Source organism: Cornus florida, unplaced genomic scaffold (assembly GCF_030987335.1).
Source record: "Cornus florida cultivar Cherokee Brave unplaced genomic scaffold, ASM3098733v1 CherokeeBrave_3.0.0_Hap2_Chr08, whole genome shotgun sequence".
In the NCBI taxonomy this organism is placed as follows: domain Eukaryota; kingdom Viridiplantae; phylum Streptophyta; class Magnoliopsida; order Cornales; family Cornaceae; genus Cornus; species Cornus florida.
The window spans coordinates 99,075,654-99,092,065 of record NW_026775578.1 but is presented as its reverse complement, the minus strand read 5'-3'; the positions used below and the strand labels follow the sequence as shown (position 1 = coordinate 99,092,065).

Below are 16,412 nucleotides of genomic sequence, written 5' to 3'. Positions count from 1 at the left end.
TAATAATAATAATAATAATCTGATGAGTCCCAATTCCCAAGTCCCAACCCAAATCTTGGAGCAGCAACACCACTCCTACTCATTGGAGATGGAGGATCATAGCATTAGGAGGCACTGTTGCCATTACCACACCCTCCCAACACAATACCTCCACCTCCACCAGTCATTGCTTGGCCCCCAACAACAAAACTATTTTATTATGCAAAAATTAATTTAACATATGATAAGAGTTGGAATAGAGAGGCGTTTGATGAAGCCACGCCAAAAATAAAAAAAAATAAAAAAAAAAACAAACAAACATACAAACATCCATTTTATATTGAAAGGACATATATACCCTTCGAATCTCTCACTATTTTGATTGATGTCCTCCGGTCCTCCCCTCTCTACAACCCCAACAACGAAAGGAGTACACTACATATGCAATGTGAATGGCGGCAACTATACCATCAATTTGAATACTGTTACCACACCAAAATATCCCTATACAATCATCAATCAACCCCCAATACAATCCAATCAATAAACCACAATAAAATCCCCTTTCTCTAAAAATAAAAAATAAAAATACATATATGTTAATGAACAAATTAATCTTACCAAATCTGTTATGTTGAGGTTGTGATTCTTAGGTTGATGCTCTGTTGAGTGATTGGACATAATATCCAAAAGAAATTAGCACCAAGCCCAAGATAGGAGATACTCTATATACTTCAGGTTTGCTGTGTCGAACCTCCACAACCAAACACGGTGGGTTTATGCCTTCATGCCCCTTCTCTCTCTGAGAGGTGTCGAATTGGGTTTTTTTGGTGGTTAATTTCGTCCTTTCAGATTCAGATAGGTTTCTAACAACCTTTCACAACTTTCCCATCTCCTGGCGGAGAAGGCTTGTGACTTTTTCTTTTGTTTTTCATAATTAATATACACACATTAGATGATTATACGAGGTTAGGGATTGCCCAACAACTGCTCTCCACTGATTCTAACTTAACTACCCACCAACCACTTTTGTTTTGTATTTTTCTTTTATCTGAACACAAATAATATTTATTTCTATTGTGAACTGTATTTAATCGTAACTTATCTTTGTTATAAGATTTTTAAAATAAAAACTGTTACAAATTTAAAAAATAAATGATTAATTAAAAAAATTATTTTAATATTTTTATTGCCGTGCAAAAGTAATGAAAGTATTAATTTAATTTGACCACAAAAGCAATATTATTCAAATTAGTAGGAACATATTTGGTTATATGATAAAGTACCATGTGTCATATCATGTCCTAAAGCTGCTCAACCATAATTCTAAGTAAATTGTTAGAAAAATCCACGGAGCCATCAGCTAACTCCTTCTATTACAGCTCTGCTACAAATAACGACCCTCCAATGCCATAAGCAACGGCCCCAACCCAATTCTATAACAAAGCTTTTCAATAGTGGAAATTTGGAGTTTGGATGACAACAAAGAAAAAAAAAATTAAAAAATTAAAAGAAAAAGAATAAACGGCTGATGATGTGAGAATTTATGTTAGAGGTCTTTGCCATCGGTTGGCAGGTCCAAGAGATCCCAATTGAGTGAAATGATTGCCTGTTTATGATTCTTCTCTTCTTTCTTTTTGGTTGGTAGTGGGCGTGTTCCCTTGCTCTTCTTTCCTTTCATGATTCATGTGATCAAACCTTTTACCCTAGATTTTTTTCTTTCCTTTTTATTTATGGTAGACACCCCATTTTTACCCTCCCATCATACAATGTAAGGATATAGGTACGTTGTTTGTATATTGTGATGGCCCAAGTTTTTCAACCCGGTGCGTCAGTGATGAACCGAAAATTGATCCGATAACGGATTCGAAATGCGGAAGTAAAAAATGAAACCAAAGTCTTTAGAAATATAAATCATCTCTAAGACACCAATGTGACCTTCCATGAAGTCACGAAGCTCAAAGACCGAAAGCGGAAACAAAGGTCAAAACGGCCAAAAACCGTGAACTAAAGGGCAAAATGGTCAACTCACAATTAAAAGGAGAAATTTGACACTAAACAAGTTAAATAAGGTGAAAACAACCTAATTTAATTATTTCACAACATTCCAAGAGGTTCTAAGAATATTAGACATGAATCCCACCAAAATGCCATTTCCCGGTTGAAGTAAAAACTGATACTACTTCACTAAAACATGAATAACTCCCATTGTGATTGGAATCTGAGAATGACATTGGTACCATTGGAAAGCTGACTCAAAAATCATGAATTTAGACTCAAGAATCACCCCATTTGGATTTAAAATGAAGAAGTTATAGTCATTTAAAGTCAGAACATCAGTGCTGAAACTGAACTGAAGAAGTTGGGTGAAAGGGGTCATTTTGGTCAACCGAAATAACCCATCGAAGGATCGAAATGAACATGCTGAGAGCAAAAATCAAGTTTTTAAGGCTTGGTTGTTTCGGTAGACCGAAGTAACCCATCAGACAACCGAAATAGGTCTAAACAGTGCAAAAGCCTACTGGAAATGAGTGATTATTGTGCATTAACAACTCCAAAGGCTATCGGTCGACCGAAATGAAGTTTCGGACAACCGAAACAACTCGAAAAGCTCAGAATGAACCTGCTATGAACAAGATTTGATGAAGCTTCACCCAAGCTTCAAACCCCAACATGGATATGATCCAAAAACATGATTTTAAGCTACATAAACATGCTAGCAAGTATAATTTACATATTGAAATGTATTACAATGGCCTATGGCCTCATTACATGACATTTACTCAATTCACTTACCAAACCTCAAAGTTGGAAAAGAATACGTTTCAAAAGCAAAACTTGGAATCTAAGTGCATACACTTGAACTTTAAAGTTGGTGACCCTTGGCCACAAATCATACATATTATATAGGTTTTAAATAACATACTTAAGTACACTTTACATGTAATAAGACAAAAATAGCATATTAAACCTAACTAAGTGTTACAACATCAAATGTAAAACTTAAACATGCTCACACTTGCATGTGAACAAGTATGCTTTGAAAGAACTTCAAATCTCTAAACCACCAACGGTAAATGCTAATCTTCATATCTTGAATCTTGTACCTAAAATATGCCCCAGTAACTTTGGGGTGAGCAACATAAAGCTACTCGTAGGAAATGAGCATGCATCGACCTACGTTTTACAATCTCATCACTTTAAGGTGAAACATGTTAAAGGGTTCATGCCACCTAACGTCTATATCAATGTGAGACTCAGGGAGCATCCTAAGCTACCCTAGATTAGTTCTAGCATCAATCACCTCATTCATGCAATTTCAACAACATAGGAGCATGCTTACGCAAAGCAACAATATAAAAACATGCTTACACCAAGCATCAATATAGAAATATGCTTACACAAAGCAACAATATATAGATTTTCCAAGTAATCAACTTAAAACCTAAAATGTAAAATTAACTAAATATAGCAATTTAATATAATTAGAATATCTAATACCACACATCAAGACATAGATTCTCTAGACTATCAACTAGAAATCTAAAAGTGCGAGATCAACTAAATATAACAATTTAGTATAGATGTACTTAACAATATCAAATCGCCAATAGCCAAAACCACAAGTCACAATATAAACACAATTTGCAAACTTGGAATTGAATGCGAAAACAAATAGTGGAAGACTTGGACATCACGCTCGGAATTCTGCCGAGACCTCAATGGTTATTCCGGGCACTGACCCGTAGGGAAAACCACCCTAAGTGCGCACTATCTCAATTGGGGAGAACTCATACCTCCCGCACTAGAGCCAAACTCTAGCCATATCACATGTAACAATAATGTCCCAAGAGAATCCAAAATATACCAAATAAGTTCACAACTTATACTTAATTTATATAATGCACGAAATCAACTTCCATGCACAAGTAGGTTAAAACCACACAATCCATGTCTTAGGATTCACATTCTAAAATAGCATACATAATGTCAATACGAAGTGTACAATTCATTACACAAGTCAATCATATATTCAATATTGGAAACAAGTTCTTGTGAATATAAATTTAACAATAATACTCTTCAATGCTTAAAACATAATCAAGTGAATACTCAACAAGTCCAAATCCATGATCTCAACATAGAAGCAACTTCTAAAACATGATTAAATCCATGGATAAACAAGATAGAATTTAAGTAAATCAAAATAATTAAACTCTCTAGATTTCAATTCGTTTCCAAATGGCCTCAATTTAATATATGTTAAAGGACAAATCATGGTCATTACATATATGCATTCAAAAGCTTAATTAGGCCAATGAAACTACAAAATAGATTTTAATTAATTCATTTAATTAAAGTCTCTAAAATTTTAAACTCAACCAAATGCTCTCAAATTAAAGTATGTTAACAAACATGTCAAAACTTAATTTAGAAGCATAATACAACTCAATTTCATGCAAGGTATGGCCATGAACTTTAATCTTTCACAAAAGATAAATATTAAATAAAAGTGCAATTCTTATTTAATTAATCCCAATTTAATATATGTTAACAAACATATTAAAACTAAACTTTCTAGCATGCCACAATTCAAATCAAAGTTATATATCATCATGAATTTTAAATCTTATATAAAGAAATAAAAATTACTGACTTTCTAGATTTGATACAAGGCATACATATATGTTGTATAATCATGGCAAACACACCATACAACACACAAATAATCCTAAAACATTCCCTACCTCCATTTGAGATGAAATCTCAAATCCCCACCAAATGGAAACCGCTCTGAATTTGACGAAACTCCTAGGTTTTGTCGGGGACAACACCACGAACAAGAATCCAAAGAAAGCACCATCAAAAACACATCTTGACTTCAAACCCAAACTCAAGAAATGGCCAAAACTGAGTTCTAATAAGGGAAAAAGGTAGAGCACGGCGAAGGGAACAATAAACACAAAGGTACTACACCTTTTCAACCAAGGGAAGTGACCGGAAAAGAAGAGAGAAGCATGGCAGCCATGGCTGCCATGAGATCCGGCCAAGAGAGAGGAGAGAGAGAGAGAAAAATCTGATATTTTCTCTTAAGTGCTTCTATTTATAGAAAATCTCAAAAAGTGCCCCGAAAGGGCCCCGCCGGGTCCGAAAAAGTGAAATTCGAGCAGACGCGCTCAAACAGAAAAACTCCATGAACAAAAAAGATTTAAAATGAGAAAAGATGAATAATGAAAGAAGCGGCGTCAAAAACTGAGTCCCGAGCAGAAAGTTATGCCCCAAACAAATTTGGAGCAAATTGGGACCAAAAACCCTGAAACTAGAAAACATCGACCAGGAGAAAATTCCAAGAGTACACGACTTGACGAAAAGTGAAAATGAATCCCGTACGAGGATTCAGGCTCAAAACAAGAAATTGAGTAATAACTTTCATTAATTGCATAATGGCCCGACCAAAAAGTGAAAATTACGAAACTGCCCCAGAATGAAAATATCTTCCAAAAAGATATTTTCTTAGAAACCCCTGAAATAAATATCTTCAAAAGATATTTATGAAAAACACCCCAAGAAAAGAAAAGATTCCCAAGGTACTTTGTATCCATGCCCCTATGGACACTGGGAGCAACTAGAGTACTTTCTTGCAAAAGTAAAGATACGTATTTCATGGAAACCACTGAGAATGAAGATACGTGAAGTCAAAATCCAACTCCAAACGTAAGAAGTGTGGTTATGCCAACAAGGTGACAAACGGGGGAAAAGACAAAATAGGGAAAAAGACGAAATGGGGAAAAGGACAAAAAGTGAATAGTGTCGAAAAACGAAAAATGTAGAAATGACTCAGTCCTCAAAAGAAGTTGTCAATCCAAAGAAAAGAGTCTCGGAAATCACTCCAGAGCACTCGAGACGACACTAAGCGACGAGGAACTGAACTCAGAAAGGAAAAGATCAACGGAAAAAAAAATATCCGTGAAAATCTGAGAAAGGGAAATGAATGGAAATGACCGGGTCATTACATATATTGTACCATTGCAAGGATATGACTATCTCAGAAAAAAAAAAAGAATATGACTATCCAATCACATAAATCTTGGAAAAGAACTGCGATTCCATATACCGATACCAATTGTCAAAAGAGCCCATTTACAATAGAAAATTGAAAACTAAGAACCGATACCAGTTGTCAGAAGAGCCCACTTACAGTAGAAAATTGAAAATTGAGAACTAAACAATTGGACTTCACCATCACACTTAGAACACCACAAACATTAGGAAACACTTCAATCGACCACAATGCACTCCCTGACACCCGATCACCAATTCTCCAAAAAGAGCAAAATTAGGATTTCACACTACAACTCTATCATCCGAGTGTCAGAAAAGCAAACGGACTTCACCATTGAGTCCAGAGCACCCAAAAATCCCAAGGTACACCTCTCCTCGAGACCTCTATCCTTCTCCATCAACAAGTTTATCTAGACCACTCGGTGGGGCCCGAATAGTTAACCTCGTGCTTGATTTTTTACACCGATGGTCAAACTCAACCACGAACCTCACCATTGTACTTAGAAGGTCAATAAATTTTAAAAAGCACTCTAATATTGCTTACCTTTTAGCTCAGACCCACCTTTAACCAAGCCTATACGGTAGAGGTCAAACGATCAACTTGAAGGTTTGATTTTTCCAATGAACAGTCAAATGGACAAATGAATATCAACATTATGTTTAGAAGGGACAAAAACCTTAGAAACTATTATAATATTGGCTATATTTCGATCCGAAATGTAATGACCCTGTCATTTTCATTCCTTTCCCTTTTTCTCAAATTTTACGGATATTTTTTTTTTTCCATTGATTTTTCTTTTTCAAGTTCAGTTTCCCATCACTTGGTGTCGTCTCAAGTGCTCGAGAATGGATCCCGAGACTCTTTCCTTTGGATTGACAACTTCCTTAAAGGACCGCGTCATTTCCACATTTTCATTTGTTGGACACTATTCACTTTTCGTATTTTTTCTCGTTTGTCACTTTTTGGCACAACCTCACTTTTCATGCTTGGAGTTAATTTTTGTCTTCATGAGTTTTCATTCCAGTTGATTTCCTCAAAACGCGTAACTTTTCTTTTGGAGAAAAGCTCACCGATTGTTCCTTTTTCCCGAGAAACATTTATATTTCTTGGGGTGTTTTTCATAAATATCTTTTGAAGATATTTTATTTTGGAAGTTTTAAAGAAAATATTTTTAGAAGATATTTTCATTCTGCCCAATTTTTCTGACGGCCCAAGTTTTTCAACCCGGTGCGTCAGTAATGACCTGAAAGTTGACCCGATAACGGATTCGAAATGCGGAAGCAAAAGATGAAACCAAAGTCTATAGAAATAAAAATCATTCCCAAGACACCAATGTGACCTTCCATGAAGTCACGGAACTAAAAAAAAATGGATGAGTAAACGAGAGTCAAAACGGGCCAAATCCGTCAATTAAGGGCAAAAATGTCAATTCACTAATAAAAGGAGAAAATTGACTCTAAACAAGTCAAACAAGGTAAATACAACCTAATCTAATCATTTCACAACATTCCAAGAGGTTTTAAGAACTTTGGACAAAAATCCCACAAAACGCCCTTTCCCGGTTTAAGAGAAAGCTGACACTACCTCACTAAAACATGAATAACTCCCACTGTGATTGGAATCTGAGAATGGCATAGGTCCCATTGCAAATCTGACTCAAAATCTTTGAGTTTAGGCTTAAGAATCACCCCATTTGGATTAGAAATGAAGGAGTTATGACCCTTTGAAGTTGGAACTTCAGTGCTGAAACAAATCCTGGAAGGTAGGTGCATGAGGGCTATTTTGGTCAACCGAAATAGAGTTTTGGTTAGCTGAAACTCACAGAAAATTTGCTGAAATCATGAATTTAAGGTGAGTTTGGTTCGGTTGACCGAATTGGGCCATCGGTCGACCGAAATGGTCCTAAATAGTGAAAAAGGCTACTGAAATTGAAGATTTACTGTACAATGAAGCTTCCAAAAGCCATCGGTCGACCGAAACCTTGAAAAACTACTGTAAGACCTGCTATATGCCCAATGTGTTAAGGTTTAACCCATGCTTCAAATCCCCTTATGAATTGGTTCAAAAATGAAGTCTAAAACTGATTTTTCAATGAGATTTGAGTATGTGAGCATGTCAACAACCTTAAAATGAATAAATGAATGTATTACAACAACTTATGGCCTTATACATGTCCATTACAAGAATTTCATATGCCAAACCTCCAAAGTTGGTTAAAATGCAATTTAAAGCAAAAGTTTGATACCAAGTGAAAACAAGTACTAAGGTAAATATGCTTGGCCTTTGACCTCATTACATATATGTTTATAATATCAAAAGTAAGTACTTAGGTATCATTACACATTAAGAAAGCTACATTAGCTTTTAAAATACCATACATCCATGGTATACAAAATATGTTATCCAAAAATAAAACATGCTGACAAGTGCATGTCCATAAACAAAAATGTTTCAAATGGCTCATGAGCCTCTAAGGATGATGAGCATCTAGAAACATTGTCTCCTTACCTGTAAAACAACCCAAACCACTAGGATGAGTAATCAAGTTACTCGTAGGAAGAAACATATGTGTATACCCTAAAGTTTCAATATCATTGTAAGATTAATATAGACGAATACAAGGGAGCATTCCACTTAATGTCTATGTTCAAGGTATTCTAAGGGATCATCTTAAACTAATGCAATGATTCCATCATAACATAATAACAATATCAATGTACTTAACAACATTAATTCGCCAATAACCAAAATCACAAGTCACAATTAAACATTGGTTGTCAACTTGGAAAAGAATGCGAAATCAATTAGTGGAATACTTGGACATCAAATCTCGGATAAAGCCAAGACCTAAACGGTTATTCCGGGCATTAACCGCTGGGAATACCACCATAGTGTGCACTATAAATGGGGAGAACTTATACCTTCGGCACTAGAGCCAAACTTTGGCCATATCACCTGTACCAATGTCCCAAGATAATCCAAAATATAGTAAGTTCAAAACTCATACATAATTATTAAGACATATACACCACCTTCCATGCACAAGTATTTTGAAACCACATAAACCATGTCTTAGGGCTTCCAAGTCTAGAATGGCATAATAAATGACAAGACTTCATTATGATATAATGTGTAATATAATATCACCAACTTATCAATTTAAATCATGCCTCAATAATAAGCTTTATATACTAGATTACAACATTATAGTATTGAGCTTCTAAAATAATTATAATTACCAATAGTAATTTACTATAATGTAGGATTAACATCACAATAGTATAGTAATTCAAATCAATAAGAGTTCTATACAACATTAATAACCCTACTCAAAATACATACACAATATACATGCTTAAATCAATAAATCCTAAGTCAATCATAAGGATTTCCTATAATATGCAATACTACAATTCTAAAAGTATGTACCAAGCTTAAAATGGAAAACAAGTTTAGGGTTAATGAAGAGGAGAGTGAGGGGAAACTTTTGTCTTCCAAGGTTTTAAGTCTAAGATGAGTGGAAGGAGGCCAAAAGTGAAGTCAAAGTTCTAAGCCAAGCTTTTCCTTTAATGGTAGTTGGGTTAGGGTTCTTGAAGAACAAGTGAAAATGAAGAGGATAAAATGAAAATGGTGAGTGGGGGATCTAGTATTCCTCCACTCACTATGTGCTCTTACACTACCTCTCCACACGCACAATGCAAGACTTATTTTGGTGCCTACACTTGTCACAAATCAATGACTCCTTTCTAAGCTTAATCTTAAGCCTACACTTGTCAACCATCTAAGCCAATAAGTGCACCTATCCTAAGCCAACAAGTGGGTGAATCTCCACCCTCGAAATGTCAAGAGATGATGCTTCCAAGTCTCCTCACCCAAATGCCAACAAGTGGCTCTATGAGAATTTGACACTTGTCACATTTTCCAAAAATTGCAAAAAAATCCTTTTTCAAAATATCTTACAAATTAAATTATAAAATGATCCCTAAGACGAAAAATAATTATTTTACATAATTACACTAAAACTCTAAAAATAAAGAATAATTACAATAAAGTATGCATCCATGCCCTTTATGAAAAGTAAGCAACTATAATGTATTTTCTACAAAAGTAAAAATACAAATGTCATGGAAATCAAATATCATGAATGCATGCAAAACCGGAATCAAATCTGAGCACAACAAGTGAGGTTATGCAAGGAAAAATGATAAACGGGAAAAAGATGAAATAGGGAAAAGACAAAATACGAAAAAGAAGAAAAAAGAAAATCACCGAAAAAGGAAAAGGAGGAAAAAGAAACCGGGTCATTACAACATACCCTCCTTAAAAGGATTTCGTCCTCGAAATTAAGTCATACCTGAAAGAGAGAATAAATTGGAATACCGAGAGCGAACCTCCTGTTCGAGCTCCTAGGTAGCCTCCTCAACGCCATGATGTCTCCATAAGACCTTAACCAATGGAATGGTCTTGGTCCGTAAGACTTGCTCTAGTGAATCAAGAATCTGGACTGGACCTTCCTCGTAGATCACATTCTCATCAACAACAATATCTGTCCACCGTAAAATATGCAATGGATCTGGCTCGTACTTTCTCAACATAGAGACATGAAAGACGTCGTGAACCCTATTTAGGTCTGGCGGCAACACCAAACGATAAACAATTTCACCGACTCGCTCCAGAATCTGAAATGGTCCAATGAACCTAGGAGACGACTTGCCTGTCTGCCGAAATCTTAGAAGTCCCTTCCGTGGAGAAATCTTGAGAAAGACGTGGTCCCCTACCTCAAAAGACAAGGATCTCCTCCTCTTATCAGCATAACTCTTCTGCCTGCTCTGAACTGTAGCCAACCGGTGCCGAATCAACTTAATCTTCTCTATAGTCTTAAAGACAATGTTGGGACCTATGGTAACTTCATCACCTACCTCGGTCCAACAAACTGGAGATCTGCAAGGTCTACCATACAACGCCTCAAAAGGTGCCATGCCAATACTGGTCTGGTAACTGTTGTTGTAGGCAAACTCAACCAAAGGTAAGTAGTCTTCCCAACTACCCCCAAAATAAAAAATGCAAGCCCGTAACATATCCTCAAATATCTGAATGGTACGCTCCGACTGACCATCAGTTTGAGGATGGAATACCATGCTAAAATGAAGCCCCGTGTCAAGAGCCTCCTACAAACTCTGCCAAAAGTGAGATGTGAATCTGGGATCCCTATCCGAAACAATGGATATTGGAACCCCGTGAAGCCTGACAATCTGCTCCACATACAATCCACTAAGTCTTTCTGCGTCATCTGTGACTGCTATAGGCAAAAAGTGAGCCGTCTTAGTTAATCTGTCAACAATGACCCAAACGACATCATTCCCTACCTTGGACCTCGGAAGTCCCGTCACAAAATCCATAGTGATGTGCTCCCACTTCCACTCTGCCACTGGTAGTGGTTGCAATAAACCTGCCGGTCTCTGATGTTCTGCCTTCACTTGCTGACAAGTAAGGCATTTAGCCACGAATTGAGAAACATCCCGTTTCATGCCCTTCCACCAAAACTGTCTTCGCAAATTATGATACATCTTCATACCACCAGGATGAACTGCGAGTCGAGAATGGTGACAATCCTGAAGAATAACGTCACAACAAGACAAAGGAACAAACATCTTTCCTCTGTACCTGAGACCACTGTCTGAATGCAAGGTCCAACCCTCTACATTCTCGCCGCTTGAAGTTCGATCGTGGATGGACTTCATCTCCCTATCCTCCTATTGTGCCTCAATAACTCTACTAACAAGAGCTGGTTGAGCCACAAGGCTAAACAAGATAGCCGGTGAAACATCCTTATACAACTATAAACCAAGATCTGCAAGCTCTTTTAGCATCTTCCATCTGTGAATGGAAATGCTAGCAAGAGTACCCCGTGACTTCCTACTCAATGCATCGGCCACCACATTGGCCTTCCCCGGATGATACTGCAACTCAAAGTCGTAGTCCTCCATGAACTCAAGCCATCTGCGCTGTCTCAAATTCAAATCCTTCTGGAAGAAGAAATATTTGAGACTCTTGTGATCAGAGAAAACTTTGAACTTCTCCCCGTACAAATAATGTCTCCACCCTTTCAGGGCAAAGATAACTGCTACCAATTCCAAATCACGTGTCAGATAGTTTAACTCATGAGTCTTCAACTATCGAGACCCATAAGCAACTACCCATTCTATCTGCATCAAGACACAACCCAATCCTTCTCGCGAAGCATCGCAATAGACCACGTAACCCAAACCACGTTTAGTTATGATCAAAACTGGAGCCGATGTCAATCTGACCTTCAACTCCTGAAAAGCAAAATCATAAGCCTCATTCCATATGAACTTGACTCCCTTGCGAGTAAGTCGAGTCATAGGTGTCGCTAGACGAGAGAAATCCCGTACAAATTTCCTGTAGTAGCTGGCTAGGCCAAGAAAGCTCCGAACCTCAAACACTGTTTTCGGATGCTCCCAATCCATCACAGACTCAATCTTCGACGGATCCACTGCAACACCGCTCCTTGACACAACGTGTCTAAGGAATTTCACTTCTGGTAGCCAAAATTCGCATTTCCCGAACTTGGCATACAACTGGTTATCCCTAAGGATCTACAACACTATCCTCCAATGATACTCGTGCAACTCTACAGAAGCTCAGTATACTAGAATGTCATCAAGGAACACCACCACAAATCTGTCAAGACAATCATTGAATACACGGTTCATCAAATCCATGAAAGTTGCTGGAGCATTGGTTAAACTAAATGGCATCATCAAAAACTCATAATGGCCATACCGTGTACGAAAAGCGATCTTGGATATATCCTCATCCTTAACCCTTAACTGATAGTATTCCGATCTCAAATCAATCTTCGAAAAGCATGTCGCTCCCTTTAATTGATTAAACAAGTCATCAATCCTAGGCAAAGGATACCTGTTCTTGATCGTAGCGTGATTCAACTTACGATAATCAATGCAAAGTCTTTTAGACCCATCCTTCTTCTTCGCAAAAAGAACCGGTACTCCCCATGGTGAAACACTAGGACGAATAAAGCCCTTAGCTTTCAAATCATCCAACTGACCTTTCAGCTCATCAAGCTCTACCGGAGCCATACGGTATGGTGCCATAGAGATGGGCGATGTACCGGGAATGACATTAATGGAAAAAATAACTTCCCTTAAAGGAGGTAACTCTATCAGTTCCTCTGGAAAGGCATCAACAAAATCCTCAACAACTACTAGAAGAACAAGGCCCAAACTTCTATCCTCGTCAACTAGCAAACTAGTCAAGTAGGATCTGTGGCGACTCCAGTCACCAATGCTGAAAACCATCACCGGGTGGGAATCGCTTCGATCTCCCACAAAATGGAAACAATCTCCCTTAGGAGTACAAACAGACACCCTCCCGCAGAAGCAATCGATTGTAGCCCAAAAGAATGATAACCAATCCATCCTGAGAATGACGTCAAAACCCGTCATGTCGAGAACAACGAAATCGAACTCTAAGGTCTGCCCAGCTATCTCAATAGCACAACCCTGACAAACACGATCCAAAAACACTGGACCTCCAACTGGTGTGTCAACACAAAGAAGACTGTCCCGAAGTGTGACCTCTAGACCCAATGAATATACAAATGATGCAAAAATGAAAGAATGTGATGCATCTGTGTCAACAAGAACTCGTGCCCAAGAACTAGAAACTGGAAAGATACCTCGAACTGAAGATGTGCCTGCGGAAGCATCCACCTGTGGGAGAGCATAGGCTCATCCCTGAGTCCCTGAGCCCTGTTGTGAATTATCCTGATAGCCTGACTGATGTGTAGAAGCAGTAGGTGTAGAACCCCTGGCTGGATAAGTGCCAACTTGCGCCACTGGCTGTGGTGCCTGAGGAACTCTGAAACCAGACTGAACCACTACAGACTGTGCCTATACCATCTGTGAATTTGTGCCACCACGTGACTTATTCAACAACTTTGGACAATCCTTCTTGATATGGCCTGGTTGTCTGCAATAGAAGCAAGCTCCCTACCCTACTCTCATAGAAACTGATGTCTGACTGGCCTGTGGTCGAAGCTGTGGGCAGCGAGGCTTGATGTACCCCGGCTGCTGACAATGGTGACAAATCACACCCCGGGTTGATCTTGAAGATACAAGAACTGTGGATGCAGAATGATTCTACTGTGGTAGCCCCTGTGAGTGTGTATTGTTTCCTACCTTAGCCTTCTTCCACTAACTCTCGGAAGATGATGGATTGTCTCATACTCAATGACACTCATAGTGCCCTGATAAAGACCTGTGAATTGTATCCTCATCTCCCGCCTTATAGCCCTAGGAAAGAAGTGCTCGAAGAATAAATCTTTGAACTCGTTCCAAGTCATCAACTCAACATTGTGGATATTAGTTATAGACCTCCACCAAATATCTGCATCTCCCATGAACATAGAGGCTGTCAAAAAAATCCTCAACCTATCCGTGGGTACCGTCATATTGTCCAACTTGCGAACCATAAGATCCAACCAAGCTTCTGAGACTAGCGGATCTGAACTCCCTGCAAATACATCAATCTTCACCCTCTGTAGTCGCATAAAGTACTCCAGTGCCTCATTGACTATCGGTGCCGGTACCGGTGTCGGTGCTGGAACCTGTACCCCTGCCACCTATTTGCATATTAATTCCTGCAGGAATTCAGCGATCCCTTGATTGATTCACTGAGCCACGCGCTCCTCATAAGTTAGTGCCCATGGCAGATCAGCATCCATGCCACGAACTGGAATCCTGGGCCTCTTCCTCGTGAACTCGATGTCATCCACCTGCTCCTCAGTGCCTTAACGTGAAGACTCTCCACGTGTGACAACCACGATGCTAAATGCACAAAAAGAAAGAGGTCAACAATAACATAAGTTATTATGACCGAGTGCAACTCACACTATGAATGCACGAAACACAAAGCAAGACAAGGTATGCAACATAAGGTCATGCTGAAGTAATCAAAGAAGGCTCTTAAAATAGTTAAGCACTTAAACACATAAACGTACATGTCAAACAAAGATGCCTTTAACCACATAGGCATATAAGCATAAAGACATGTCATACTACTAAGCGTGTTACCAAGAAACACATAAACATGTTATAAAGCTGAAACATGTTATCAAAAGCATGTGAATATATCAAAGTAGGTCAACAAAAGCATGATATGCACCCAAAACCATCGTCCTAAGGTATTCAAACCCATGAGCTCTAATACCACTTGTGACGGCCCAAGTTTTTCAACCCGGTGCGTTAGTGATGACCCGAAAGTTAACTTGATAACGGATTCGAAATGTGGAAGCAAAAGATGAAACCAAAGTCTATAAAGATCAAAATCATTCCCAAGACACCAATGTGACCTTCCATAAAGTCATGGAACTCAAGAAAAACGGATGAGTAAACAAGAGTCAAAACGGGCCAAATCCGTTAATTAAAGGCAAAAAGGTCAAATCACTAATAAAAGGAGAAATTTGACCCTAAAAAATTCAAACAAGGTAAATACAACCCAATCTAATCATTTTACAATATTCCAAGAGGTTCTAAGAACTTTGGACAAGAATCCCACAAAATGCCTTTTCTCGGTTTAAGCAAAAACTGACACCACCTCACTAAAACAATAATAACTCCCACTGTGATTAGAATCTGAGAATGGCATAGGTACCATTGGAAAGCTGACTCAAAATCCTTAAGTTTAGGATTAAGAATCACCCCATTTGAATTAGAAATAAAGGAGTTATGACCTTTTGAAGTTGGAACTTCAGTGCTGAAACAAATCCTGGAAGGTAGGTGCATGAGGGCTATTTTTGTCGACCGAAATAGAGTTTCGGTCGACCGAAACTCAAAGAAAATTTTCTGAAATCATGAATTTAAGCTGAGTTTGGTTCGGTAGACCGAATTGGGCCATCGGTTGACCGAAATAGGCCATCGGTCGACCGAAATGGTCCTGAACAGTGAAAAAGGCTACTGAAATTGAAGATTTACTGTACAATGAAGCTTCCAAAAGCCATCGGTTGACCGAGACCTCGAAAACCTGCTGTAAGACCTGTTATATGCCCAATGTGTTAAGGTTTAACCCATGCTTCAAATACTCTCATGAATTGGTTCAAAAATGAAGTCTAAAACTGATTTTTCAATGAGATTTGAGTATGTGAGCATGTCAACAACCTTAAAATGAATAAATGAATGTATTACAACAACCTATAGCCTTATACATGTCCATTACAAGAATTTCATATGCCAAACCTCTACAGTTGGTTAAAATGCAATTTAAAGCAAAAGTTTGATACCAAGTGAAAACAAGTACTAAGGTAAATATGCTTAGCCCTTGGCCT

General features: G+C 38.1%; 1 protein-coding gene across 1 annotated transcript in view; it reads right to left on the bottom strand.

The window, feature by feature from the left end:
- The window catches only part of LOC132268316 (uncharacterized), a 66,096-nt gene extending 65,210 nt beyond the window's left edge, over window positions 1-886 (bottom strand). The window contains exon 1 of the mRNA XM_059769164.1: window positions 601-886. The gene's annotated coding sequence lies outside the window, so the exon portion shown is untranslated. The remainder of the gene's footprint in view (window positions 1-600) is intronic.
- Window positions 887-16,412: the final 15,526 nt, after the last annotated feature.